Source organism: Canis lupus, chromosome 16, assembly GCF_048164855.1.
Source record: "Canis lupus baileyi chromosome 16, mCanLup2.hap1, whole genome shotgun sequence".
Taxonomy (NCBI): domain Eukaryota; kingdom Metazoa; phylum Chordata; class Mammalia; order Carnivora; family Canidae; genus Canis; species Canis lupus.
Window position 1 is genome coordinate 19,550,038 of NC_132853.1, and position 27,963 is coordinate 19,578,000.

Here is a 27,963-nt window from a genome sequence, read left to right on the forward strand (position 1 = left end):
TTCTGAAAATGCTGTGAGCTCTTTCTTAATAATAGGTATGAGGCTTGCCTTGCTTTCTCTGCCATTGTCTTCTTTCTTGCCTCCCTACTACCTTCCTCTTGAGAACTTACCTGTGATATTAGTTGGTGAGTTTTACTTCTTCCTGATGGTAACATAAATTGGTGGTAGTTGACCCTTAGAGAATATGTGTGGTATTAACAAAGAGAACACTGGTTTTTAGAATTTCAGGACTATGTGTAATCTTAGTTTTGCTATTCAGTAGCTGTAGGAATTAATCTTTCCAAGCTTCCTGAATTTAACATAAATTGAAGAATTATGTCAGTAGACTGAATGGTCATGGGGGCAAAAGATTATCAGTGTGTAGGGAATAAATAGAGGCTGAGAAATAGTGGTGGAGGACTGAAGAAAGGAATGTGGAAGGTGGGAAACGCATTTAATCAAACAATTTATGTAGGGTTAAGATCAAGGAGTCCCAAGCACTGGGTGTTACAGAACTTGAATTTACCCTGAGAGCTTTCCTCTTGAACAACACTTGAATAACGTCTCTTCATTGGCCTTGAAAGTCTTCTCTCCCAACTTTTATGACAATTCTCGTTTCTAAATTGCCTAAAATAATTTTAATTTTCTTTTTCAATTGAGGTGAACCATATTTGTATTTCAACCCCAACTTTTAATGCAACCAGTATATTTTGACCCTCCCTATTTTGTCAAAGTAATTAAAAGTGAAGTGTTAGTGAGAGAGGCAGATAGATGGGTGTGCTTCTCCCACTTTAAATTCTTGTTAGTTTATAAGTAGCAAGGATTTCTGGAAAACCTCAAAGCTAGATTTTTTTCTTCAGGATCAAAAACTGTAAAATTGTGTTCCTTCTCTGCAGGTTCTAGAAAAGGCCAAGAAAAGTAGGATGGGCCGAGGCAGGCAACCTCTGTTGTATTAAATCAGTGAGATTTCCAGGAAACCTGGAAATGGAAACCTAGAACATGTAACTTAAGAGTGCTAAGGATTCTCAATTCTGTTGCTTTATTAGCTGTGTAATTTTAGACAGTCTCGTTATATATCATCATCATCATCATCTCCTTATTTTTTAAATCTGTTTCTTCTATGCCAAAAGACTTACAAAAACTATCCTGTCTACCTCTCCCATAAAGTGTTTTGAGACTTTTAAGATTCTGTACAGGGGTGCCTCCGTGGCTTAGTGAGTTGAGCATCTGCCTTCGCCTCAGGTCATGATCCCAGGGTCCTGGAATCCAGTCCTGAGTCGGACTCCCTGCTCAGTGGGGAGCCTGCTTTTCCCTCCCTCCCTGCCTGCCATTCTTCCTGCTTCTATTCTCTCTCTCTCTGTCAAATAAATAAAATCTTTAAAAAACAAAAAAAAGTTCTGTACAGAATATGTTTGGGGTTTTCTTTTCTTTTTTGTTTTTGTTTTAGATAAGACTCTTCCAATTTCAGATTTTCAGTACTTTGAGCTTTTCATTTAGACCTACTGGAGCTTCTCCTTCATTTTCACCTGGTGTGAAGTCTTAGCTCCAAGATGATTGAGCACATACTCGCTCAGAGCAGAGAGAGGCCCATTTCCTCCACTGTACAAGTCCAAAAGACAATATAGTAAAGGGCTTATTATCTCTACACAGCCAGCTTTGTCAAAGAGCACTTGGGTTTGGCTTCTCCTTTGATACTACTTTGTTTCTATGGCTTAGACTACTATGTATTAGTTTTTTTTGACCTGTAGATTCCATTCTCCTTATAGATAGTCGACAGACATTTCAGACTTGAAATGTACAGAACTTAACTCAGTATATATTCAAATCTTCTTCACACTATACTCTTTCTCAGTTACATCATTACTCTTTCTCATGCTAGAAACACTAATCATTGTAAATTCTTACTTTTTCTTTTATCTTCCTCATTATTAGTCACCTAGTCTTGATTTTAGCTATGGGATCCTGACCAATCAATTACATTGTTAGGCCTTTGTTATTGCAAAGAAGAGATTCTTCTTTTTTCAGGAAGATAGGCCTCAGGAAAAACATGAATTACACAGCAGAGCCTGCCCAGGTGTATACAGAACTATGTGGCTATCAGTTCTGGAACCATTTTACAATCTTTGACTCTCTGTTGTTTTTCATATACAACTCTGTTTTCCTACTTTTTCTTTCTGTGTCCTTTCAATTTTAGCCACAGCTATTAACTCTTTCAATACCTCAGCACTGCTTACTTCAAATTTCAAGAAGAGAATGTGGTTCAGCTAAAAAATAACTGTCTGGTGGGCAGCCCTGGTGGCTTAGTGGTTTAGCGCTGCCATCAGACCAGGGTGTGATCCTAGAGACCTGGGATCGAGTCCCACATCGGTCTCCCTGCATGGAGCCTGCTTCTCCCTCTGCCTGTGTCTCTGCCTCTTTCTCTCTGTGGGTCTCTCATGAATAAATAAATAAATAAAATCTAAAAAAAAAAAAAAGAAAAAAATAACTGGCAAAACTTTTCATGCTAGGTGCTGGTCAGCCAGTATATTTCTGGCTGCTGCGTAAGTCTAGTACATGCTTCTAGCTGGCCATTATGTGATTCAAACTGACCACCTACTGTGATTCTTTTATCAGGGGTTGTCCTTTGGTATATGTTATAATTTTTGTTTTTTAAAAACTGGATCTTGGGCAGCCCAGGTGGCCTAGTGGTTTAGCGCTGCCGTCGGCCTAGGATGTGATCCTGGAGACCTGGGATCGAGTCCCGCATCGGGCTCCCTGCATGGAGCCTGCTTCTCCCTCTGCCTATGTCTCTACCTCTCTCTCTGTGTCTCTCATGAATAAATAAATAAAATCTATTAAAAATAAATAAATAAAAACTGGATCTTAATGGTTTAGTATTTCTTTTAGGCACCTTGAAGATTGCTTTTGAGAGCATTTTTCTCCCACTGCCATTCCTGAGACTCTTATTAGCTTTTACCTGTACTAATGCAACATAATCCTCCTACTTTCTAATCCCCAGATAACTTCTTCCAGGTCATCCTAATACTGCTTCTGGAGGCAATTTCTAGTACAGTTCTCCTCTTGTCTCTCTCAGGGACAGGTGTGTTACATAGCACCATTGATTCCTCATATAAAGTCCAGGTTCTATAGTCACCATGCAGGGTGCTCCATAATTTTGATTAATTTAGTTTATGATCTTTCCCTGCTATTCCCTCTTGTGTTTATGATGGCAAAAAAATGAAAACAATGTAACTATATTTCAAAAGGGGAACTATTGAATATATAATGATACCTTTATATTATGGGATACTATGCAACCTGTGAAGTTTATTTTGCTTGTTACAAGTGACAGAAATGAAATTCAAACTTGTGTAAACGAAAACGGACTCATTTAGTACATGTACCTTGGAAGACCAAGAGATGATCTGGCTTCTTGCATGACTGTGTGCAGAGCTTTAAACAGTGTCTTCGGAAAACATTGTCTTCTCTGTCTCTTGACTCCTCTTCCTTTGGGTTGATTTAATTCCTGGGAGGCTCTTCCTGTGGCCAGCAATATTTTATGTTCTCAGCTTACCAACTGAGGGAAAATGATGTCTTTCCCAGTAGGTACTGGGAAAGTTTTACTGCCTGGCTTGAGTCACATGCCAATTCCTGAGGCAATCACTGTGGCAGAGAGATGGAATGTCTTGATTGTCTAGGCCTGAATCATACACCCATCTCTAGAGCTCAGTGGTGAAACCAGCCCTACTTGAATTGCATGAACTGGAATAGAGGGCACCAGGGGCAGGGTTTCCCAATGAAAAATTGAAGATACTAGGATGAGGAAAAGTGGTTCTGAGCAGGTGAAAGTAACAGAAGTCCTCCATTGCAGCCTTATAAAGACCCAGAAGGAAGGCTGACACTTGTCATATAAGTATGTGTGCACAAGCACATACAGACTGAGCAGTGTGTGGAAATAGACACCGTTAAGCTGTTCACATTGCTTACTTACGAAGTATGATTGGAGGAGGTAGAGGTCAATTATAACATTTGTTATATACCTCTGTATTATTTGACTTGTTGCCAGGAACACAGGTTATTTTTGAAGAAAAATTAAAAGTATAAAAACCTAAAAGTTATAATGAAGAGTTTTCCTCTTAGGAATGTTGTGATACCTGGCAATTGTTTTTGGGGTGGTAGTAGTAATAATAATGGAAACAGCTAACATTTACCGTGTGCTTTCTTTGCATCAGGCAAATTGTGCATATGATAGAATTTTTCATTTAACACTAACAGTAATTTTCTGAGGCATTATTATTAACAATGATTAACTTGTGTATAAACTGAAACTTAAGAGAAGTTGTTAGATGTTCTCAGACCTAGCTGTCAGAATGACTTGGAGAATTAAAACAAGCAAACATCCCCAGGCCTTACCATGAGCTACCAAATCAGAACCTCTTGGAGAAGCCTAATCTATATATATTCAACAGGCATCCAAAGTGATTTGTTTGTAGTCAGTTTATTCCTGAAGTTTGGGGATCCCACTGGGTCATGTATTTAACTCATGGTGGCACAGTTCTTAAGAATCAGAGCTGGGTTTCAAACCTTAACAACTGTACTATTGATGACATGGTTATTATCAGTGTTAAAATTAGGAATGAGGTTTTTGGGCTAAATCAACATTTGTAGACCAACATGAAACTCTCTAATAGTTATGAGATATATTTCTATAGGGAAGAATTTTGAATTCTAGGCATCTAATTTACAAATGACTTTTTCAAATACCAGACAAAGATTTACTCAGAGCAAGATAATCTTGTCATTGGACCAGCTATTTATGAATTACAATAGTTAGCAGAATTGGGGCACCTGGCTCACTCAGTTGGAAGAACATGTAACTCTTGATCTTGGGATTGTGAGTTTGAGCCCCAAGTTGGGTGTAGAGATTACTTAAATAAGTAAAAAGAAAAACCTAAAAAAAAAAAAGAAAATAACCAACAGAATTCACACTTTTTTTTTTTTTTTTTTTTTTTACTGTAACATTGCTTTTGATGAAATATGGTGACATAGATAGGTAATATCTTGTGTAGTACTGTAATATTTCCTTATAAGATTAGCACTTGTTGGGGTGTCTGGATGGTGTGCAGTTAGTTGAGTAGCTGATTCTTGGTTTTGGCTCAGGTCATGATTCAGTGTTGTGGGCTCAAACTCAGTGTGCAGTGTGCTTCTCTCTTCTCCCTCTGCCCCTCCCACTTGTGCCCTCTCTGTCTCTCTAAATCTTTTTTTTCTCTCTCTCTAAATCTTAAAAAAAAATAGATTAGCACATATTTGTTTAATAAAAAATAATACAAAAATAGCACACACCAGTCCTCATTACCTATTCCTAATCCCCCCCCCCGTCACACACATACACACACACACACACACACACACACACACACACACGTACTTTGGTTAAACATCACCGAGATAATTTTTTCTCTGACATTTTTAATGTAAAAATCTGGGTTTTTGTTCAATTTTGCAAATATTTAAAAGGCAAACGTGTGGTATTTTGCTTGTTTTAGCATTTATAAGGAAAGAAATCATTATATTAAGGTGATAATTAAACTTCCACAATTAAAATCTACAACCTTATTAAGCTAGAATAATGATAATATCCTAAGAAGTAGTTGAAAGATACTTGATTTTCTTAGTGTGCTTGTAGTAATTCAGCAGATAGTAATGAACTGGACTAGGAATGCAGACACTTTAAGTCCACTTCAGCCTCAGCACACACAAAACAGCAAACATAGTATAGAAAGAAGAAAGTGAAGGTTGTCCATTGGGTTCACTGCTGTGCTACCACTTTTCATAGTCGTCCCTGTCGTTGGGCTCACTGCTGTTTTCGGAGTCGTCTTGATATTTGAGATCATCTTTGTATTCAACATTGTTTGAAAATATGAAGTTGTCTTGGATTTTGAAGTTGTCTTCGATGTTGAGGTTATATGGAGATTTGGAGTTATCTTGGAATTCGAGATTGTGTTGGCATTCAAGGTTGTCTTGGAATTTGGGGTTGTCATAGAATGCAGGTTCAACTTGAGAGTCAAGTCTGTCACAGACCCTGAAGTTATCAGTGTTGTATTTATCACCGAAGCATTAGTAACAAGCAGGAGGAACAGGCTGATGAATAATAGCTTAAACATTGTTTTCCTGTTTCAAAATAATTGTAGAAATTTATTGACACTTTGAACACAAATCTAAGAAGTAGCTTTTTTTTTTTTTTTTAAGAAAAGATTGTATTTATTTGAGATAGAGGGTGACGGGCACTGAGGAGGGCACTTGATGGGATGAGCACTAGGTGTTATACTATATGTTGGCAAATCGAACTTCAATAGAAACAAATTTTAAAAAGAGAGAGAGGGTGGCTCAGTGGTTGAGCACCTGCCTTTGGCTCAGGTGGTGATCCTGGGGTCCTGGAATCAAGTCCCATATCAGACTTCCATGAGCCTGCTTCTCCCTCTACCTGTGTCTCTGCCTCTCTCTCTGTGTCTCTCATGAATAAATAAATAAAATATTTTAAAAATTAAAAAATAATAATAAAAAAATAAAAAAGAGAAAGAGCAGGGGCAAGGGGTTGAGGGAGAGGGAGAAGCAGACTTCCCACTGAGCAGAGAGCCTAACACAAGGCTCCATCCCAGGACCCTTAGATCATGACCTGAGCCAAAGGCAGATGCTTAACCGACTGAACTATCCAAGTACCCCAGAACTAGCTTTTTTAAAGAGGGAAAAACTGAAGGAAGCCTCATTTTAGCACTGGCGAAATGCCAGTCTTTGGTTTAACACCTTCATAGTTTTTGGGGTACCTAGGTGGCTTAGTCTATTAAGTGTCTGCTTTTGGCTCAGGTCATGATCCTGGGGTCCTGGGGTTGAGCCCCAAGTTGGGCGCTCTGCTTGGCAAGGAGCCTGCTTCTCCCTCTCCCACTCCACCTGCTTGTATTCTTTCTCTCAAATAACTAAATAAATAAAATTAAAAAAAAAAACACAATTTCATAGTTTTTAGAATAGAGGAAAATTTAGAGTGATCAATATCAATTCCTTCGTTGTACAAATGAGTTCAGACAAAAGGCATAACTTGCCTGAGGATGCATATCTAAAAATGACCAGAATTAGAACTTGAGTCTGACTCTTAGTCCAGAATTTTTTAGTAGACATGGAGTGTAAAAGCATAATATAGATGTAGGCCAAAAGTTTAATAGTACACCATTTTTAAAGTAAGGCTAAATTTCTCTTACCTTACATTCAAATCTAAGGGGTTGCCACTTTTGAAATAATGCAGTTAGCTCATGTTGGTCATGGTTAAATAGTCTTTTACTTTTGTTAAACTTAAAGCTGAAACTTTAATTTTGGAAATCCTATATATCCTAAAATTTACATTTGATTCTAATACATAATTCAGAAAAATTTCAAATTGATATTACCTTTTGATGTTTTTTCTTTGAGGATTAAGAATTCAGGCTTTCTCCAGGGTCTTGTAGGGACTCTAATTACTGTATGCTATTTAAATATAATTAGTAAGGAAGTCACATGTTCTGAACTTGACCTGCCGTTTGCTCTTTGAAAATATCCTGTTGGGTGCTTTCCAAACAACTAGTATAAACAGACCTTGGCAGATATCAAGGAATTCAGATAAAGTCTTTCTGAAACCGACTTGCTTATATAAAGAACCCAGGGAATATATCCATTTATCTATATATTCATTAGTTAGTTTCTTCACTCGATTGACTAACTAGAGGAATATATTATTTTGCCTGCTGTGATTATCATGACTTAAAGTCAAGTACAGTAGAGATAGATGTCTTCATTTTTCTTAAAGCATCTTGTGTACATGTTTATAGGTGGTTTCTGACCATAGTTATTTTGAAGTATTAAAAATAATTTAGGAAGAAGAATAGGTTGCATATGAAAGTGATACTGTCATACTGCGTTAAAAAAGCCTTTTTTTTTTTTTTTTTTTTTTTTTTAAAGTAGGCTTCACACCATGGTGGGGCTTGAATCATGACCCTGAGATCAAGAGTCACATGCTGTATGGACTGGGCTAGCCCGGTGCCCCAACAAAGGGTTTTTTTTTGTTTAAGGTTTTCTAAGATTTATTTATTTATTTTAAAGAGAAAGAGAATGAGAAAAAGAGAGTGCTAAGCAGACTCCCTGCTGATCTCAGAGCCCTATGTGGGGCTCAGTCCCACCATTCTGTGATCACACTTGTGCCAAAATCAAGAAACAGTTGTCCAACTGATTGAACTACCCAGGTGCCTTTCCCAACAAAAATTTTTTTAAATACATCAAACACCCACATTGAAGCACATTTAAGTATATTCTTTAAAGGAATTTTGTCTTTTTTTTTTTAATTTTGTCTTTTGATTACTTCTTTTCCTTAATAACTAGCATACAGGGAAGTTCAGTTGTATTGTGCTAATGTTTTCATCACATTGGCCAGCAGTCTTTAAAAATTGCAGGCTGTGAACCGTGGTGTTGACATACAAGGAAATTGCTACATAAATGGCAGAAGTACAAGTCAGTACATGTTCCTCACTTGTTTTGCGTTGCCATAAAGATTTATTTTTCTCCTGAATGAATAGAACCAGTGCTTGCTACATCTTATTTATATGGTACATGCAATAAAGTACCTCACTTCACTCGAGGTTAGCATGATTAGACTTAGAAGTCAACATAAAAAGCTTCTTAGCAACTGGAGTAGAAATTTATAAATCAGAGTACTCACATAATGCACAGATAATTCCTTAGTGATGCTTCAGACACCTGAATCTCAACTTATTTAAAAATTTAAAAATTAGGGGATCCCTGGATGGCTCAGTGGTTTAAGTGCCTGCCTTTGGCCCAGGGCTTGATTCTGAAGTCCTGGGATCGAGTCCCACATCGGGCTCCCTGCATGGTAAAATCTTAAAAAAAAATTTTAAATTCCAAAATTCCCCTCACCTATTTTTAAACCCAAGTTCTTCTCCTAATCTCTTTCCCAGTTAATTCTATCATTACCTAGCTAAATGGCTCTCCAACCTTGGACTCCTCATTATCTTCTTTTTGTTATTAATCTTAAGCTGCCCAGGCCTCGTGATGATAATTAAGTAAAATTTAAAACTCTGAACTCCCTAGCACTCAGATGCTCCTAAACAAAAATCATTTGCCATTCGTTATTTAGCCCTTTAAACACCTCCAGTCTCTGTGCAGCCTTCCCTGTATGCCCAAAGTACATCTTCTCTTTCAAAATTTTGTGCTTATTCTAAATCTAATTCCAGTATCTTTTATGTGAGCCTTCCATAATTCTACACTTCAGAATCAGTCATTTTTAGTACTTTTAGAGTACTGGTCAAGTCTGCTTTTTACTCTAGATGTTTCCTAATCTTTCTTCCACCATATTCTGGCATTTCATGGTTCAGGTATTACCTCTAACTATCTATATCCCCTTTACCTGCTAGCACAATGAGTGCTGGTACAGAATAGGACAAAATAAACATTGGAATTTATGGCAATATCTCCTATTTCTTCATGTCCAAGGGCGGATATCATTAATGATATCAAAAGTAATAAGAGCCAGTTGGTCATTTGCAGTTTTCCCAAGTGTAACGTTGCCAGTCACAGGTCTCAGTTGAAGTCCCATCTCTATTTTCTAACTATTTGAGAGCTTTCTTCATTTGTATAATATGAATCATAATGCACATTCATAATTGCTTACCTGCAATTCTGAGATCCAAAATCCTCAGAAAACATAAAGTTTTGTCCAAAAAAGTTTGGTTCCAAAACTTACTTGGTAGAAATACCTAACCTGCATTGGTGTGAGGCTTTTCATTATTGTTATTAGTACTATCTATATTTGTCCCAGTTTGTGCGGATGTTACAGAAGATATGATACAGCTAGTACTTATATTTATGTTTCTCCTGTTCCTTCCAGGCACATTACTGTACCACTCCAAGCACCTTTTCAGTTAGGTGGTACTGTGTGACTGTGTCCCGGTCAGCAAAGTGTAGATTCCCCTGGTGTAAGTCCCTTCCAGACCTCACCACTCTCCATCTTGTTCTTTCTGTCAGCACCCTCTAGAAACAGAGGGTTGACAAGGGGGTCTTAGACAGTGTTGAACTACTGGATGACCTGATACAAGTGAGAAATAAACTTTTGTTGTATTCTGTCAAGGGTTATTTCGACATTGTGGCATTGTAGGAGTTGATGCTGACTCCTACAACTGTGCTGGATAACTTGCCTTTGCCTCTCCAGCATGGTTCCCTGTACTTCTCCACTCTGTTGTTCCCTGAGAGCTGACCTGTGTGGAAGATAGCATGCAGCTTCTATCCTCATTCACTTTCATTTGGCCTATGGGAAATAATGTATTCTTTTGGCTTGCTTCCTGGAAGGTCACTGTGGATTGACTGTATCCCTCCATGAAGATAGCAGTTTTTGCCGAGCAGCCCTGTGTATGTCTGGTTTCTGGTAACTGCTCCCTGCTCTCCTCCTTCAGGTCTACAATCTCACTGTCTTTTATAGTTTTCCTAGAGCTCTTAGAGTAAACCCTTCTCTCTCCTTTATATGTGTTCTCTAATATCCCAGCTTGTGTGCCACCTGTTTCCTGCTGGAACCCAAACTATCACAAACATTATATGCACTGTATTGTCTTCCTAAAAACCTGAACAGTTCTAAATTCTGAACTCTTTCTTGTCCCAGGGGTTTCAGATGAGGGATTGTGGGATCTGTGCCAAGTTCATAGATGTATTGTACTAATTGTGGTATTCAAATGATATTCAGTACAGTGCCCAGCATATAGTAAGCATTGGGTAAATAGTAGCCAGGATTGACGTAAGAATAGCAACTGTGGGGCAGCCCCAGTGGCTTAGCGGTTTAGCGCTGCCTTCGGCTGGGGTGTGAATCCTGGAGTCCTAGGATCGAATCCCACGTCGGGCTCCCTGTGGGGAGCCTGCTTCTCCCTCTGCCTGTGTCTCTGCCTCTGTCTCTCTCTCTCTCTGTGTCTCTCATGAATAAATAAATAAAAATCTTTAAAAAAAAAAATAGCAACTGTGTTGTTAATTTTTTATCTGGGAAATCTAAATTTCTTGTATTTAATACTGGAACTTTGGAACTAGCAAGCAATTATAAGAGCAGTATCTTCCTTTACATACTTCTATTACCTTGAATTGGCCTCCCCCCTCCCCCCACTTTTTTGGTGTTTCTAGAACTTTCTACCTTCACATATTATTTCAAAACTCATAAAAAATGGAGAAAAGTGGTCTTATTTATAAAATCATCTTAGTACTCATAGATTTTATGTTATGTAGCAATTTCTTGAGAATTTCCAGTTGCTATTTATTTATTTATTTATTTAGTTTTTAAAAGATTTTATTTATTCATGAGAGCCACAGAGAGAGAGGCAGAGACACAAGTAGAGGGAGAAGCAGGCTCCATGCAGGGAGCCCGACGTGGGACTCGATTCTGGGTCTCCAGGATCATGCCCTGGGCTGAAGGCGGCACTAAACCACTGAGCCACCCGGGCTGCCCTCAAGTTGCAATTTTAATGTTACTCTAGAAACAGGCCCTATCTTTCTGTAACTTTTCTCTTTGGTTTTCGTCTCATGAATAGGACACTTCAATGTTTTCTTGAGTAGCAATTACATACTCTGTTGGCAGTGGAAGCACTTTTTGCTTTTTAAAAGATAATCCTCTGTAATATGCCATGTATGCTTATTGCACCTATGCCTCATATCTATTGAACTTTTAAACTTTGAAAGTTATGTATGTTTGGCTAGTTCTGAAAGCATTTAGGGTTTTCAGGATTGACATCTTTACCATGCTACTAATGTGCTTTTACCTGTATTTAAAAGTAGAACATTTAAAACATTTCAAGAGTGTGTAGCACAAGTGGCTTTCATTGTGGACAATTGCTTGTAAAGAAACTATTTGGGGTACCCGAATGGCTTGGTCAATTGGGTGTCTGCCTTCATCTCAGGTCATGATCCCAGAGTCCTAGGATCGAACCCCACATCAGTCTCCCTGCTCAGCAGAGAGCCTGCTTCTCCCTCTCCTTCTGTTGCTCCCCCTGCTTTGTGCTCTCTTGCTTGCTGTCTCTGTCAAATAAATCTTAAAAAATAAAAAACTATTTGTAAGCTTCCTGAGAAAGTGGATATGCAAATATACATAAGCAGGCTGTTGTTATGTTAGACTGAAATGTGATACCTTTTAGAATTGTACTTAGCACTTTTCTATGGTAAAATATCAGCCTTTTCATTTTAGAAATCTAATATAGGGAAAATAACACATTTCTCCTTAGTTGCAAAATACATGTTTCAAGAGCAAATGTCTGTCTGAGCAAGTTTGTTTCCTAATTTTTTTTAAAGCATTTTTTGATGATTACATTTTTTTTAAAGATTTTATTTATTTATTCATGAGAGACACACAGAGAGAGAAAGGCGCAGAGACACAGGCAGAGGGAGAAGCAGGTTCCATGCAAGGAGCCCGATGTGGGACTTGATCCTGGGTCTCCAGGATCACACCCCGGGCTGCTGGCGGCGCTAAACCTCTGAGCCACAGGGGCTGCCCTGTTTCCTAATTTTTTAAAACTGTAAGTCTGTTATCCAATTTTGGCTTATTGTCATTTATTCTCATTTTTTGTTGCCAATGAAAAAAATAAGTGATTTAGTTTTTGGGTTTTTCTTAAAGATTTTATTTATTCATGAGAGACACAGAGAGGCAGAGACACAGGCAGAGGGAGAAGCAGGCTCCACGCAGGGAGCCCAATGTGGGACTCAATCCCAGGACCCCAGGATCACGCCCTGAGCCAAAGGCAGGTGCTAAACCACTGAGCCACCCAGGGATCCCCGTGATTTAGTTTTTAAGAGAGACTCTGCTTCTGTTTCCTTCCCTTGGATAATGGTATCTCCATCTGCCTTGAGCTTTAAATGTAAGGCTTCATGTGACTAATCAGTTGAATGTGGTTAACATCAGTTTTCACATCTACCTGCTCTTAACCATATACAAGTCTTGTTGATGTTTCTTCAGAAATTTTTTCTGCTTTATCCTCATGTTACAATCCCAGTTTGCAGTTAAATCAGTTGTTGAAGCTGGGATTAGCAAACATTTTTGGTGAAGGAACAAGTAGTAAATATTTTAGGCTTTGCAAGCCAAAGTTTTTCTTGTTCTTTCTATTTTGTGGGGGAAAGGGTTGCTTTGTTTTGAACAGCTCTTTAAAAAAAAAAAAAAAATGTAAGAACCATTCTTAGTTTTCAAGCCTTACAAAAACAGGCCACATGTGACATGCAGACAGTATATTGCCAGTGGACCATAGCTTGCTCACCTCTGGTCTAGGCTATTACAACTTCCTAATTGAATTATTTGTCACCAGGATATTACTCCATCCCCTCCATTTTCCACAATACTGCCAGAATTATCACTCTAAAATATGACCAATGTTATTTCCAGATAAAACCTTTTATGTGCTCCTGTTAGCTAAATTTTCATATGTAAGGCATTTATATACCACTTTTGGGATTTTGCCATTTCTTCAAAACTTCTATTATTGTCTCAGTATTTTTTTATTGGCTTCTTTTGGACTTTTTTTCTTAAAGTAAAATTTATATTATTCTATAAATAGGAAATGAGTATTGATTGCTATAACTAGAAAACCAGTAAACAAAAGATAACAGTAAAAAGAAATATAGAATTATTAAATGACTATTTCTTTCCTTTTTTAAAATTTATTCATGAGAGACACAGAGAGAGACACAGAGACATAGGCAGTGGAAGAAGCAGGCTTCCTGCAGGGAGCCTGATACTGGATTCAGTGCCAGGACCCCGGGATCACAACCTGAGCCAAAGGCAGACACTCAACCACTGGAGCCACCCAAGTGCCTCTAAATGCCTGTTTCTTATACCACCCCATCGTATGGTACCATGCTTCAACAAAACCACTGACTTGCAAGATAAAGCCTTTGTTCCTTAGCATCCCATATAAGTCTCTTCATAATCTTTTATACTGCTCATATTAGTTGCAAGGTTGCTGAACTAAAGCAGGAAGGTTAAGTAAAAAGCAAGATGCTGGCCTTATTTTGGAAATCTGATGCTGCTGCAATCATTGATGTCATTTTAAGTAAGCCCCATTTTCTTCTGTGCTGTCCTTAGGAAAGGATATTCATGGTACATTGCTGAGGGTATCATCAGAGCTGTTGTCAAGAAGACTATAGGAGCAGGCAGAGACACAAGGTCTACTCAGAAAACTCAGAATGCCAAACGAGCACTCTCTATATTACTCTTACAGTGGTTAAAGAAGTCCTAAAACTATTTGTCTCAATTGGTCATTTAAATTTAATAATAGAAAACTAGCCATCACAAGTGTGTAGTAACATCTGTAGAAGGATGGTCCAGACTTTATATTATAGGCCTAGCCTTGTGCTTCAGCAATACTGGCCATCTTAATATTGACCTTGGAAGCCCATCCTTTAAAATAGGGCCAACTCCTACTTTTGATTCAAGACCCATCTCAATAACCTGACCTTTGTCCCTTTAGGCAAGTTTAAAAAAATAATAATAATAGCTTTAGTGAGATAGAATTCATATATTTTAATTTTTACCTTTTTTTTTTTTAAGAGAGCATAAGCATGGGGAGCAGGGAGGAAGAGGGAGAAGCAGGCTCCCCACTGAGCGAGAAGCCCAATGTGGGATTCAATCCCAGGACCCTGGGATCATGACCTGAGCTGAAGGCAGACATTTAACCAACTGAGCCACCCAGGCACCCCTAAAATTTACTTTCTTAAAGTATACAATTCAGTGGTTTTTAGTATATTTACAGAGTTGTGCAGTTATGTCTAAGTTAGGCATTTACCCCCAAAAGAAACCCCATATTCATTAGTTATTCCCTGTTCTGACCACTACCCCCTAGTCCCTGGCATCCATATCTCTATGGATTTGCCTCTTCAAGACATTTCATGTAAGTGGAATCATACAATATATACTATTTTGTGACTGGCTTCTTTTACTTTATACAATTTTTCAAGATTCATGAAGTCGTAGCACATATCATTACTTCATTACTTTTTATAGCTGAGTAATATTCCATTGCACGGACATACCACATTTTGTTAATGTTAACATCTGTTAGTGGATATTGTTTCCCTTTTTTTTTTTTTTTTTGCTATTATGAATACTACTACAAACATTCATAGCAACATGCCATGTGTAAATTTTTGTCTGGATATATATTTTTTACTTTCTTTGGTATATAAGGAGTAGAATTGCTGGATCATTTGGTAACTTAATGTTAACCTTTTGACGAATTACCGAACTATTTTCCAAAGCAGCATTATTATTTTACATTTCCACCAGCAGTGTACAAAAATTTAAATTTCTCCACAACTTCATCCAACATTTGTTCTCCTCTGCCTTTGTAGGCAAATTTTGGTTAAAATGCCTCCTTACTAAACCATTGCATATTCTATTACTATTTAACAATGACCATGTTAGAATATAATTTTTCCTTTTTTAAAAAATTGAGATATAATTGACATATAACATTATATTAGTTTCAGGTATACAACAAAATGATTTAGTATTTATATGTATATTGCAAAATGATTACCACAGTAAGTCCAGTTAAAATTTATCACTTTGCGGGATCCCTGGGTGGCGCAGCGGTTTAGCGCCTGCCTTTGGCCCAGGGCGCGATCCTGGAAACCCAGGATCGAATCCCACATCGGGCTCTCAGTGCATGGAGCCTGCTTCTCCCTCTGCCTATGTCTCTGCCTCTCTCTCTCTCTCTCTCTCTCTGTGACTATCATAAATAAATAAAAAAATTAAAAAAAAATTTATCACTTTGCATAGTGACAATTTTTTTCTTGTCATGAAAATTTTTAAGATCTACTCTTTTAGCAACTTTCAGATATTCAATACAGTATTATTAATTATGGTCAGCATGCTGTATATTACCTCCCAGAATTACTTATTTTATAACTGAAAATTTGTATCTTTTGATCACGTTCACCTATTTCACCCAACCCCCAGCACCTGCTTCTGGCAACCACTAATTTGTTCTCTGTATCTGTAAGTTTACTTTTTTGTTTTTTTTAGATTCCACATGTAAATAAAATCATAAGATATTTGGCCTTCTCTTTCTGATTTATTTCTCTTAGCATAATGCCATCAAGGTCCATCCATGTTACAAATGGCAAGATTTACTTCTTTATTATGGCTGAATAATATTCCGTGTGTGTGTGTTTGTGTGTGTGTGTGTGTGAGAGAGAGACAGAGACAGAGAGAGAGACATTTTCTTAATCTGTTTGTCCATCAGTGGACACTTAGGTTGCTTCCATGTCTTGGCTATTTTATTTTTTAAGATTTATACAGATTAAGATTGAGAGAGAGAGAATATGTGTACATGCCCAGGGGGAGAAGGAGAGACAGAATCCTAAGCAGACTACTTGCTGAGCGTGAAGCCCAGTGTGGGGCTTAATCCCACAACCCTGCGATCATGACCCGAGCTGAAATCAAGAGTCAAACAGTTAATCGACTGAGACACTGGGGTGCCCCTTGGCTATTTTAAATAATGTTGCAGTGAAGCTAAAGGTGCATGGAATATAAATTTTCTGTTTACCTCTTAGACTTTTAGCTCCTAGGTTTCGAAGTCTTTGTCTAGATACAGAGAATCTAGCAGAGTATGTGGCAATTCATAGAACACTTAATAAATCAGCCCAGCTTTTAATTGTTATATATAAAATTCAGTGATAGGGATCCCTGGGTGGCGCAGCAGTTTGGCGCCTGCCTTTGGCCCAGGGCGCGATCCTGGAGACCCGGGATCGAATCCCATGTCTGGCTCCCGGTGCATGGAGCCTGCTTCTCCCTCTGCCTGTGTCTCTGCCTCTCTCTCTCTCTCTCTGTGACTATCATAAATAAATAAAAATTTTAAAAAAATAAATAAAAAAAATAAAATTCAGTGATAGAGTTAAGACCAATTGCCAGTTTAAATTATAGACACACATGACTGTAATTTGAAGGAAGACTTGATTTAATAATAGTGATTAGAATTGGAGTCCTGAATTGAGCCAAAAGATTTCTCTAGTGGTTTTGTTTTCTGTGATACTTTATTTATAGAAGTATAGTGACCTTGGATGTTAGTGAAACAAGGCTTTGGTTTACTCATCAAAGATGATTTAGTGATTGATTCTAATAATCTGGTAGTTGTGACTTGACATATACTACACAATAATACGGTCAGTGGCCACAGTCTTTTGCTATGAAAAAAATCAGGTTTTAAAAATTTCATTTGTTTTAGAGAGGGAGTAGAGATGAGTTGGGGGTTGGGGGGTAGAAGGAGATAGAATCTCCAGCCGACTCCATGGGGGAGGACAGAGCCTAATGCGGGGCTCGATCTCATGACCCTGAGATTGTGACCTGAGCTGAAATCAAAAGTAGAACAGTTAACTGTCTGAGCCACCCAGGCACCCCACCAGTTGTTGTTTTTAATGAATTGTGGTTCACCTCTTTTAGTGGAAGTATATGATCCTTGAAATAATCCTAAGATGTCTTAAAAAGGTTTGATTATATAAAACAACATAGAAAATTTCTAAAACAGCATCTAAGAATAAATAGATCCAAGTGACTATTATTCCTTTCAGAAGAGTCACTGTTAGAGGTGATGTATGTCAAATCCTGCTGCCTTTGAGCACAACATTTAAGGGAAACAATTTTTGGAAGGACTGTCAAAGTCTAAAGCATGTTCTATTTAGATACGGTAGGAAAATCTTCGTACTTGAAATTTTTTTGATAAACAAGACAAAATGTCAAGCTTAGTAATAATAGTTTTTGTTTAAAATGAATTTTTTCTTAGTGACTTACAAATGACTCTTAGTAATATTTGTATCATGTGTGATATTCATGTTAAAAATTAAAATTTGCTTATAGTCAACTCATAATTAATATATGAAGATGTTTTACTAGTTTCAGGTGACCCCTTGGTGCTTTGATTAATTTAAATGTGCTTAACAGAAACTTTACTGTGTCTCTTAAGTTCATACTTCATGTCCTACAGCTTTTATTGTTTTTTTAGAGTCAGGGCAAGAGACTTAAAGCACTTCATCCAAGTATATACTTTGTTAAAACAAGAAAGATTTCATGTAGTCATTGTAGAAAAGCCATACCATGAGGAAATACTAGAACTTACCAATAGATGACATTCTTTTGAAACATTGCTTATTTGTCATCTGCTTGAGGAGACATGGTGGAGTATCTGTTCGCTAAGTAATGGAACCGGTAAATGGATGTGGCTATGCCCCAGTTACTCTTTCTTACATTGCAAAGTGCCTTACATGCACAAGCGGTCACTGAGGCTTTGTTTGGCAAATGAGGGCCTTCCCTGTAGTTATTGTAGTGATGGCATCTTTGTGTTCTTTTACTGTTTTGTTTTTTTCTATCTCAATGAAAAGCCATTAATCTTAGTTTTTTGTTGAGGCAAGGACCACCATTCTGTTGACAGCCATTTCAGTTCCTTCAGTTCCCAGAAGTGTTAAGTTTGTTTAAATGGTGACTATGGGCAACTAAGTAACAAAGTGAAAAACTACGTTTCCTGGTATTGAATATTTCATCAGATTTATGTGCTACTTGCCTTTGAGATACCTATGTGAATTATTCAGGTATCTGATTTTATTACTGCCAAATTGTACTTTCTATGGGACAAATAAGTGACAGACCTTGTAAACTAGTTATTTGAAGTGTAAATACATATATGGATTCAGTCATTTCCATTTTTGATCTTAGTAATTACCCAAGAATCTCTTAAACAACGGAGAACAGTAATCTTTAAAATATTTATGTAGCTTTAATAAACATGATTTAATGTATTCCTAAAAATACCCATGTAGGATACATGGTCTTGACTAGATTTTTACCAGAAGATACATTGAATCACTTGCCCAAGATAACAACTTAGGCGGTAGGTGAGAAAACCTTCTCATGCTCTTCCTGTTAAACCACCATGTACACTTAGAACTGTTTTGTTCAGAAAAGAACTATGTAGTTTGTTCTTTTTACTGTGTGTGTATATGTGTTTAGTTTTTGTGCTTTGATCTCAACAGTAGCTACTACCAAATTCATAATACCAAGCCACAGTATTATGATTATTAAAATAAATGGATGTATTGAGCATATGTTTCCACTAGTTCCTAAACATGTTTAATGGAGTTGGGGCTTTGAGCCAAAATGGCTTTTTTTTTTTTTTTTAAGTTAAGCTTCTTTAAAACCTCACTTTGCACAACACTTTCCAAAGCGTGAAGCAAACTAATCTGCTTAATACATTAACATTGAGGTGGCATTTGTTTCTGTTTCCCTGACTGGTTTCCCTTAAGCAGTCTACTGGTACTAAGTTGTTCACAGGTATCAGAATTAACCTTTCTCTGAATTGTTCCATAAGTAACTCACACTGCCCAGAGCTAATTTCTAAGTAGCCGCCTAGCCAAATCTTCTTTTATTCTTTAAGAAAAAAAAAAAAAGATTTTATTTATTTATTTTAGAGAGAGAGAGTGGAGTGTGGGGGGGTGGTTGCAGAGGGAGAGGGGAAAGCATCTCGAGCAGACTCCCCGCTGAGCCTGAAGTCCAGCATAGGGCTTGATCCCACAGCCCTGAGATCATGACCTAAGCGACAACCAGGAGTCAGGCTTACACAGACTGAGCCACCCAGGTGTCCCTTCTTTCATTTGTAACTTTTCTTAGATCTCTCCTTTTTGTGGACTCTGAAGCTATTACTTTGACCTAATGGAAGAAACAGACTGTAGAATAAGACTTTCAAAGGTTTGACTTGGTCTGTCTTAAGTAGGTCATTGGTAGCCTACCAGTTATATACCTTTGATCTGTGTTAATTCATTCTCTTATTTATAAATTCAGGTCAAATGGTCAAAAAAACTCCTAAAAGGGTGTAATATCGAAACTGAAATCAAAAAGGTTAATAAGAGTTTGCCAGGGGAAGAAGAGGGAAAGTAATATATCACAGAGGACATGCAGTATCTTTGAAAGCTGGGTGGCAAGAGAGAATATGGTCAACCAGAGGGACAGATATTTTGCTTGAACTATACAGTGATGGAGCTGGAAAATTTTGAAGATGCTACTTACTGTAAAGAGAGGCAAGGGCCTGACCATAAGTAAACCATATTAAGAGTTTAGATTGGGACGCCTGGGTGGCTCAGTGCTTAAGCATCTGCCTTCAGCTCAGGGTGTGATTCTGGAGTCCCGGGATCAAGTCCCACATTGGGCTCCCTGTGGGGAGTCTGCTTCTCCCTCTGCGTATGTCTCTGCCTCTCTCTGTGTGTCTCTCATAAATAAATAAATAAATAAATAAATAAATAAATAAATAAATAAATAAATAAATAAAATCTTTAAAAAATAAAGTTTAGATTGTATTCTGAGATTTGGGAAATTATTGAATGTTTGGGGGGTTTTATTTGTTTAAAAGAGAGAAAAGAGCTTGTCTGGTTAGATTTGTTGGGGGAACAATCCTGATAGCAACTGACCACATGGAGCTAAAGTTAACTAATACAGTATGTTGGCCTACCAGCAAGCAGCCTACTTTGGAGATACTACAGGTTCAGTTCCAGACCACAGCAATGAAGCAGATATCACAGTAAAGTGAATCAAATGAATTTTTTAGTTTCCCAGTGAATGTAAAAGTTATGCTTACTCTGTACTGTAGTCTGTTAGTTGAGGAATAGCATATCTAAAATAAAAATGTACATACCTTTATTGAAGGTACTTGATGCTAAAAATGATTTGAGCTTTCATTATTTGAGCTTTCATTTGAGTTTTCAGCAAGTTGTAATCTTTTTGCTGGTGAAAGTCCCTGACTTGGTGTTGATGGCTGCTGACTGGTCAGGGTGCTGGTTGTTGAAGCTGAGGTGGCCTTGGCAATTTCTTAAAACAAGGCCACAATGAAGTTTGATGCATCAGTTGACTTTCTTTAAGGAATGATTTCTCCGTAGCCTGTGATGCTGTTCAGTAACATTTTACCCATGGTAGAATTTCTTTCAGAGTTGGAGTCAGTCCTCTGAAACCCTGCTGTTGGTTTATCAACTACGTGTATGTCATATTCTAAATTCTTTGTTGTTCAGCTGTTTTCTCAGCATCTTTACCAGGTAGAGATTCCAACTCAAGAAACCATTTTCTTTGTTCATCCATAAGAAGCAACTCCTCATCTGTTCAGGTTTTATCATAAGATTTCAGCAATTCAGTCACATCTTTAGGATTCACCTCTAGTCCAATCCTAATTTTCTTGTTATTTTGCCATATACAATACTTCTTTCACTTTAAAACCCCTAAAGTCATCCGTGAAGGTTGAAATCACTTCTTCCAAAATTCCTGTTCCTCTTGATATTTTGACCTCTTTCCATGAATCACAAATGTTTTTAATGGCAGCGTCTAGAATGGTGTCTCCTTTCTCCAGAAGTTTTTAGTTCACTTTGTCCAGTTCCATTGGAGGAATCTGTGGCAGCTGTAGCCTTAAGAAATGTACGCGTTAAGTAAGATCTGAAGGCCACGATTACTTCTTGAGCCATAGGCTACAGAATGGATGTTGTATTGTCAGACATGAAAACAACATTACTCTCTTTGTCCATCTCCACCACAACTGTTGCGTTGTGACCAGGTGCGTTGTCAGCAAGCAGTCATATTTTGAAAGGAATCTATTTTTCTGAGTAGCAGGTCTCAACAGTGGGCTTAAAATATTCAGTAAAACTATGTTGTAAACAGATGTGCTGATATTCAGGCTTTGTTGTTCCATTTGTAGAGCACAGACAGAGTAGATTTAGCATAATTCTTAAATGCTTAAGATTCGGGATTATAAATGAGCATTGGCTTCAACTTAAAGTCACCAGCTGCATTAGCCCCTAACAAGAGAGTCAGCCTGTCCTTTGAAGCCAATCACTGACTTCTCTCTAGTTATGAAAGTCCTAGATGGCGGCATCTTCCAATAGGAGGCTATTGGGTGTAGCCACCTTCATGAATGATCTTAGCTAGATTTCCTGGAGAACTTGCTGCAGCTCCTGCCCCAGCACTTCCTGCTTTGCCTTGTACTTTTCTGTTAAGAAAATGGCTTCTTGGGACAGCCCCGGTGGCGTAGCAGTTTAGCGCCGCCTGCAGCCCAGGGCGTGATTCTGGAGACCCTGGATCGAGTCCCACGTCGGGCTCTCTGCATGGAGCCTGCTTCTCCTCTGCCTGTGTCTCTGCCTCTCTCTCTCTCTCTGCATCTTAAAATGCAGAATAAATGAATAAAATGAATAAATGAATAAAATCTTTAAAAAAAAATGGCTTCTTTTCCTAAGCCTCTTGAGCTAACCTCTGCCGGCTTCACACTTTTCTTCTGCAGCTTCCTTACCTCTCTCAACCTTCATAGAACTGAAGAGAGTTGGGGCCTTGCTTTAGATTAGGCTTCGGCTTAAGGGAATGTTGTGGCTCGTTTGGTCTTCTGCTCAGATCCCTAAACAGCAATAAGGCAGTTTTGCTCTCTTATAATTTGTGTGTTCACTGGAGTAGCTTCTAGAACTTTTCCTTTGCATTCACAATCTGGCTAGCTGTTTGGCACAAAAGGCCTATCTTTTGGCCTATCTTGGCTTTCCACACACCTTCCTCACTAAGCTTGGTCATTGCTAATTTTTGAATTTTTTTTTTTAAGATTTATTTCTTTATTTTAGAGCGAGAGTGAGAGAGCATGAGCAGGGGGAGGAGCAGAAGAAAAGTATGTCAAGCAGATTCCCCACTGAGCACAGAGCCCAGTGCTGGGCTTGATTTCACAGTCGTGAGATCTGACTTGAGCTGAAATCAAGTCAGTTGCTTAACTGACTGAGCCACACATGTGCCCCTAGCTTTTGATTTAAAGTGAGACCTCTCCCTCTCTCTCTCTCTCTCTCTCTCTCTGTGTGTGTGTGTCTCTCATGAATAAATAAATTAAAATCTTAAAAAAATAAAAAATAAAGTGAGAGGTATACAACTCTTCCTTTCACTTGGAAGCCATTGTATGGTCATTAATTGCCCTAATTTCAATATTATTGTGTCTCAGGGAGTAGAGAGGCTATAGGGGAGAAGGAGAGACATGCAGTGGGAGGTGGAGGACAGCTGGTTGGTAGAGGGGTCAGAACACACACGTTTATGTATTAGTTCACCATCTTGTATGGGTACAGTTGTTGGTACCCCCAATTACAGTAATAGTACAAAATGTCACTGATCACAGATCACCATAACAAATATAATAATAATGAAAACGTTTGAAATATTGGGAGAGTTACCTAAATGTGAGAGAGACGAAGTGAGCAAGCGCTGTAGGAAAAATGGCACAAATAGACTTAGTGCAGGGAGGCAACAAACCTTCAATTTGTAGAAAATGCTCCATCTACAAAGCACAGTAAAGGGAAACCCAATAAAATGAGGTATGCCTATATTTGTGCTTCCTAGAAGTTTGATAATATTTTTCCATCTCTGATCTTTACTTCATGATATCCTCTAGTTTGTTGACCACTTCTACCTATTCACCGTTCATTTTTCTTCATCTTTTCCTGCTCAATGTGGATCTCTTGGACAGCTATTTCAGTAGTTCTTAGATCTCTTGTATTTTTCAAGGACAAAGTAGGTAATAAAACATACTTGGTATACAGTATCAGCATTTTGTTTATTTCTCTTTTTTTTGTTTTTAATACATAGCTCTATATTTATATTTATATCCTATGATTTTCCCTTATTTTTCTAGTTTTTGCATTTCTCACATTTCAAACTTTAAAAAACTCTTCATAAAAATTTTTATTAGACACATGATATTCTGGTCAGTGGATCATGATTTACTTTACCTCATGTCCTAATGGTAGATACTTAGCATCGTTTACATTTTTTTGCTGTTAGAAAGAATTTACCTAGAGTTTACTAGGTTATAGGTTAAAGTACTTTAGGTTTTTGATCACTGCTGTGTTGGGAGGCCCATAGCAGGTATGTTAAGAATATGCATATTATACCATAATAGATATTTACTCAAAACAAAAACATTAACTTGAAAAGAAATATGCACCTCTATGTTTATTGTAGCATTATTTACAAAGCCTATGTGGAAGCAACCCAAGTGTCCATTGATAGATGAATGAATAAAGAAAATATGTGTGTGCATACACACACACACACACACACACACAATGGAATATTACTCAGCCATTAAGAAGAATGAAATCTTGCTATTTCTGACAACCGGATGGACCTAGAGGGTATTATTCTAAGTGAAACAAACCAGACAGAGAAAGACAGATACCATATGATTTCATGATGTGGAATCTAAAAAATAGAATAAACATAGTAACAGACTCAGATACAGAGAACAAAACTGGTGGTTGCCAGAGGGGAGGTTAGTGAGGGGTAAGTAAGGTAGGTAAAAGGGATTAAGAGGTATAAACTTTCAGTTATAAAATAAGTCATGGAGATACAAAGTACAGCATAGGAGATAAAGTTAATAATATAATAACACTGTATGGTGTCTATACTTATTATGAGGAGTATTGAGTAATGTATAGAATTATTGAATCACTGTGTTATATACCTGAAACTAATATAACATTGTCAGCTATACTTCAGTCTATAAAGGTGGGAGAGTGGGATAGAAGGAAAAGAAAGAATATACAGATTATGACCTGCTGAACGAGGACGCACAAACCACCTACACAGAATTGGCAGGCAACTCTCTCGGCCTCTGAGCTTCCATTTTGGGGAAGTGAAAACCTTGGGGTGGTTTTGATTTGATTTGTTTCAGTACGCTCACTCAAAATAAAGTCACAAGATGTATTACTTATGGATTGCAGAACTGGGGGAGGGGTGCACAGTGAGCTGGAGGAAGGGCAGTCTTCTGTCCCAGGCTACCAGCAAGCAGAAGATAGAACACGAGATAGCAAGCATCTGTTACTTACAAGGTGGTTGAGGTAACAGTCACTAGTTTTTCATGGGTTCAACTCTAAGCAATTATTTAAAAATGTGCCCCAGGAAAAGCAAAGCAGGAATTCGTGATGGAAATCCTAAGCTCAGGTCCTAAATGTCCAGACTGTGGATTTGTGCAGGGTTATCATACTGCAAAATGCCTAGGTAGCAACTCAAAATAGCTAGTTTCTCATCACAATTGGGAATTGCTGTCCAAAGGAGTTGTACCGGTATGTGAATGTAACTATTTCATGATGTCTTTCCCAGCCTTAACTTTTATTTCTTAAAAATTGCTTGCCAAATTACTAATGAGAGTGGTATCATACTTTATTTTTATTTCTTGAGTATTATGTGGTAGGCCACATTCCCAGATACTTAATAATCACCAAACTTCCTGACTTTTAAGTGTTCTGTTGATGTCCTTTTGGACACTTATCCATTAGGAATCTAAATATTTTTCTTACCAATTTTGTGAGCTTTTGATTAACAATCTCCTATGTGGTATTCCTCTTTGAATATCTTTATTAAACTCATTGTTTCAATATAAAGAAATGTGGGAGTTTTGTATAGGCAAATCTGTTGTTTTCTTTGTGGTTTTTTAAATCTCTAATTAAAAAAAAAAGTCACCCAGAGATTTATAAATAAGTGTAAATTCTTCTGATGGTTTTAAGAGTTCCTTTTTTTAATGTTGTCTTTTTCAGTTCACTATGTAGGTGTATCATATGAAGTGAGTGTTAAATTGAGCTATTTTCCAATTTCCCCAGCATTCTTTATTGAGTCTTAACTCTTGCCTTTTGATGTGTGATATTTTTATCCTTCTCAAGTTAATAACATTTGAGAATTTACTCTGTATGCACTGTTCTGAGCACATTGCATGAATTATCTCATTTGTCTTTACTCCTCACAGCCACCCTGTAAGGAAATGGAGGTACATAGAATGCTTCTGTGCACTGTGCTCTGATTGTACTTTCATTTCTATACCATGGCTATCTTTCTATTTTTATGTCTTAATTATTAGACCTGAGATATGTTTTCCTCTAGAGAAAGTGTAAGATACCTCTACTATTTCTTTTTTTTTCTATATATTTATTTCTTTTTCCAGATGAATTTAAGCACATCATGTCATGTTCCAAAAAGAATCTCATTGGAATATTTGTCAGAGGTGGTTTAATCCATGAATTATCTGGAAATAATCACATCTTTGCAGTCAGTATCAGTCAAGATGTGTCTCCTGTACTTAGTCTTGACACCTGGTGCATTCCAGGTGCTGAATATATGTCTATTGAGTGAAAGGATAGATGACTGGCAAAATCTTTGTTTATTGTCTCCATCAAGTCTCGGTTAATACCTCTCGCTAATGTTTTTTAGCATTTCCCCATCTGGTCCTGCACATTTCATGTAAGTGTTATTTCTTGGCATTGTATATTTTATTTGTTGTTGCTGCCATGAGCAGTATCTTTTTCCTGGAGTTTTCTAATTACCTGTTGCCAGCATATGAGAAAATAATTTGTGGTTCCATAATTTTCTCATTAGTTATTTAAGGTTATTCTTTTGAAGACATTCCTGAGGAATCCTTTGGATAGGCAGTTATTTCAGTGTGTTAATAATAATTTTGTTTTTTATTTCTGTATAATTGTATCTGTCATTCCTATTTTAGAATTTCCCAAATAATGTTGAAAAGATTGATGGTAATGGGCATTGTTGTTTTGATGCTGATTTTAATAGAAATATAACTTTTCACTTTTAACCATGATGTTGGCTGGTGGTTTGCAGTGCATGGTATCCTTGTTTATCTAGTCCTGAATATTATTCCTTGTGAAATACATTTTAACGAAAGATTTGGGGTTGACTTTCATCTGACGTTTTTGATGTCAGCTGTTTTTGTTGCTGCTCCAGAGCATTGTTATGGAAGATTATTGAGTAGCACAAACTTGTGATCTTTTTTTTTTCATTTTTTTTTTTTCATTTATTTATGATAGTCACACAGAGAGAGAGAGAGAGAGGCAGAGACACAGGCAGAGGGAGAAGCAGGCTCCATGCACCGGGAGCCTGACGTGGGATTTGATCCCGGGTCTCCAGGATCGCGCCCTGGGCCAAAGGCAGGCGCTAAACCGCTGCGCCACCCAGGGATCCCACAAACTTGTGATCTTTTAGTTGAGCTAAAGAAGACATCTTTTCATTCTGTTGTGATAATGAGTGTTTCTCTGCTTTCTTCTGGTTGGTTCCCTGTTCCACTAATATCTGAACCTGAATTCTGGAGGGTAGAAGAGCAGAGACTGCAGCACACACACCTGTTGCTGTTAGGGTGTAGAGCTTGAGAATTTCTACATGCATGAATTTCTCAAAGCATTGGGCTTGGATATATACACATGGTGATAATCGTAACAGCAGCAGCAGCAGTGACATCACCCCATCTAGAAAGTGTGGGGCCACAACACTGTGTTAAGGCTCTCTGTGAATTATACCATTTGGTCCTCAAGAAAAACACTACAAGTAAGTTAGGCCAGCTCATTTTAGACTTGAGGGAACTGTGACCTAGAGAAGTGGTGGTTTGTTCAGCATTGTACAGCTGAGAAGTAACAGAGGCAGGATTTAGGCCTGGAACCTTAGACACCAGAGCATATACTTTTCACTGATACTTTATCCCTTGTTACTTTGTATTTGTGCTCTTATTTGGATCCTTTTGACTGGTGAGAAACAAAAGTTACTATAAAATAGAACCATCCACCCCCCAGCCCCCCCCCCCCCCAAAAAATAGAACCAGGCCTTAGGGGTAGATGGATGGATGGATACAGAGCTTATGAGCTTGGGGGGACTAATGTATTTTGAAATGTATATGGAGCCCAAGAATACAGTTATTGTCTTTTTTTTTTTTTTTTTTTTTTTTTTTTTTTTTACAGTTATTGTCTTAATGGTAAATAATGAATCTTCCTCCATTAATAATGATAAGAACACAATTTTCTTAGAAGGAGGTTTGTCTAATTACTTTAAGGCTAGGTAATAATTTATTTCTAAGGACTTAGAGTCTGTGTAGTTGACATGCTTTGTACTTGTAAATTTAGTGAGTTTTTTCCTCTCCA

The 27,963-nt window shown here is 37.7% G+C and overlaps 1 protein-coding gene and 1 long non-coding RNA gene across 13 annotated transcripts in view; one reads left to right on the plus strand and one right to left on the minus strand.

Annotated features, from left to right (window-relative positions):
* NF1 (neurofibromin 1) overlaps positions 1 to 27,963 on the plus strand; it is a 274,270-nt gene that overhangs the window by 163,718 nt on the left and 82,589 nt on the right. The window lies entirely within an intron of this gene.
* On the minus strand, positions 5,488 to 7,485 carry LOC140606258 (uncharacterized). Its single transcript, XR_012008609.1, has 2 exons — positions 7,398 to 7,485; positions 5,488 to 6,129 (listed from the first exon to the last, which is right to left on the minus strand). It is a non-coding gene; the product is annotated as an uncharacterized lncRNA (long non-coding RNA).